Source organism: Oratosquilla oratoria, chromosome 5 (genome assembly GCF_046742065.1).
Source record: "Oratosquilla oratoria isolate Oo_2021 chromosome 5, ASM4674206v1, whole genome shotgun sequence".
Taxonomy (NCBI): Eukaryota; Metazoa; Arthropoda; class Malacostraca; order Stomatopoda; family Squillidae; genus Oratosquilla; species Oratosquilla oratoria.
Genome location: NC_134781.1, coordinates 10,666,382 through 10,668,881, shown reverse-complemented (window position 1 = coordinate 10,668,881; position 2,500 = coordinate 10,666,382).

Here is a 2,500-nt window from a genome sequence, read left to right as displayed (position 1 = left end):
TTCTCCTGGATGACGGGTAATATCAACATCACGCCTACTCCCCTACGTCAGAAGCAATGTAGCAAGGCACAACACATCCAGAGTAAGGCCGCTTCATTTAATCGGCGACCCCCCTATCCGTCCCCTTATACAGGAAAAGAGAAGATGAGGAGAAATCCCTTCGGGCTGCGTCAAAATATCATTCATACTTACTCCCTCACTCCCCATCTCCCGCCCAATCCCTTCTATGAATCACAGCAGCATCCATACACAACCATTCTCTACTCACACTTATCTTCTGTTTTCTCCCTTCCTTCCTCCACAGACATTCCCCTCTTTTCCAATGCCCCTTTTTCCCCATCCATCCATCTCATTCTTGGTCGCAGTCCCATGTTCCTTCCACCTCCTTCTACACCTCTTTTACTTATCTTTCTTCACTCCTTCTTTCTATGCATCAAACCATCCCAATACTCTTTCATTAATCTTATCTACCAACTCCCTTTCCACCCCTGCCCTCCTCCTTACCCACTCGTTTCTCATTCTAGCCAACCTAGTAACCCCTACCATACTTCTCAGGCACCTCATCTCAAATATATTGAAGCTCCTTCTCTCTTATGTTCTATGTTTCTACCCCATATAGTATTGTCGGCACAATCGCTCCTTCATACAATCTCCTCTTAGCATTAATTCAATAATAGTCTATTTCTCATTACACTTCTTAATCCCCCAAGGCATTTACTTGATCTCTCAATCTATATTCTACCTCCAATTCCACTCCTCCATTTCCCGCCACATTCGCACCCAAGTATATAAAACTATCCACTTCCTCCAGTCTCTCTCCCTTGCAATTCATTTCCAATTTGCTGCCACATTCTCCCCTTGTATATCTCATCACCCTCATCACCTTACTTTTACCTACATTTATCTTCAATTTCCTTTTTTCGTACACCTTCCCAAACTCTGTCATTAACTTCCTTAATCCCTGCTCTGATCCTGCTACAAGAGCAGCTTCGTCAGCAAAGAACAACTAGCTTATTCCCCCTTTTTCTCTATCTTATCTAACCATCTTCAATCCCCGGCCCATTACACTTACCTCTCGCAGCACCCCATCCATGTATAAATTGAACAGCCAAGGCGACATAGCACATCCCTGTCAAAGTCCCACTTTTACCTCAAACCACTCACTCTCTCCATTTTTAATTTTAAAAACTCTTAACTGCTCTTAAAAGCTTTCCTCCTATGCCATATATTTACGATACCTCCCACAGTGCCTTCTTGTCTATCCTGTGATAAGCTTTTTTCAAATCCATAAAATCCCAAAAAACATCCTTACCTTTTCCTAAAGCTTTCTCACATATCTGCCTTACCACAAAAATATGATCCACGGAACCCCTACCTGTCCTAAGCTCACACTGTTCCTCATCAATTACTTCTTCTGTTCCTCTCCTAATCCTCTCAATCAAGACCCTCCCATAAGCCTTCCCAACTACACTCAACAAACTGATCCCTCTAAAACAACTACATTTACACTTGTCCCCTTTTCCCTTGTAAAATGGAACTATACAGGCAATCTCCAGTCTTCCGGTACTCTACCCCCTTTTAAAAAACGTTAATCAACCTTTCCAGCCAGTCCATCATCACTTCACCTCCCTTTTTTAGACACTCCGCATGACACTCATCCAACCCAGGTGCCTTACCTGCTCTCATAATTTTGATAACTACTTTCACCTCATCTTTCTTTATTTCTCTCCCATTTTCCTCATTCATCACTGTCATTTTCTTAGAGCTTCCCACGGCAACTACCTTACCCCTCTATTCTCTTTCCTATTTAGTACACTCTAAAATACTCTGCCCATCTTCCTCTTACTGCCGTCTCTTCCATTATCATCTCTCTATCTGCATTTTTTACGTTTTTTCTCTACCTGATTCGCCTCTCCTTCCTCTTTTAATTTCTTTCCAAGACACTTTTTATTAGTTTCAAAATTTTCTGTTGTACTCTTACCCCATTTCACATCTGTTCTCTTCTTTTTTCCCTTTGTCTTATGCTTTACTTCTCTTCTCTTTTCTTTATACTTCTCATATGATCATTTCGTCATATTTGGTAACCAATTTGTGAATGCTTGCATTTTCTCTTCTACAACCTTCTTTACTTATTCATCCCACCACTCACTATCCTTCCTTCTATTTCCTCCCATCCTCCTTTTTTCACACGCCAACTTTTCACATCTTAAAACTCACTCCTTCAACCATCCTTATTTCCCCTCCACTCCTAGTTCTAATCTATCCTTCGCTCCCTCCCACTCCTCTCTCTGCTTCTTCTTGTATTTCTTTTCCTTTTCTTTCTCATTTAAGCAATTTACACTAAGCACCTCCCTACCTTCTGTCCTTTTCCTCTTTCTCCATCTATCCTCCACTCTCAACTTACCTTCAACCAGAAAAAGACTTGAGATTTCCCCGCTCTCTCTCCTTAAAATATGTACATCCAAAACTCTTTCTACTCCTCTCTTGGGTACCACTACAT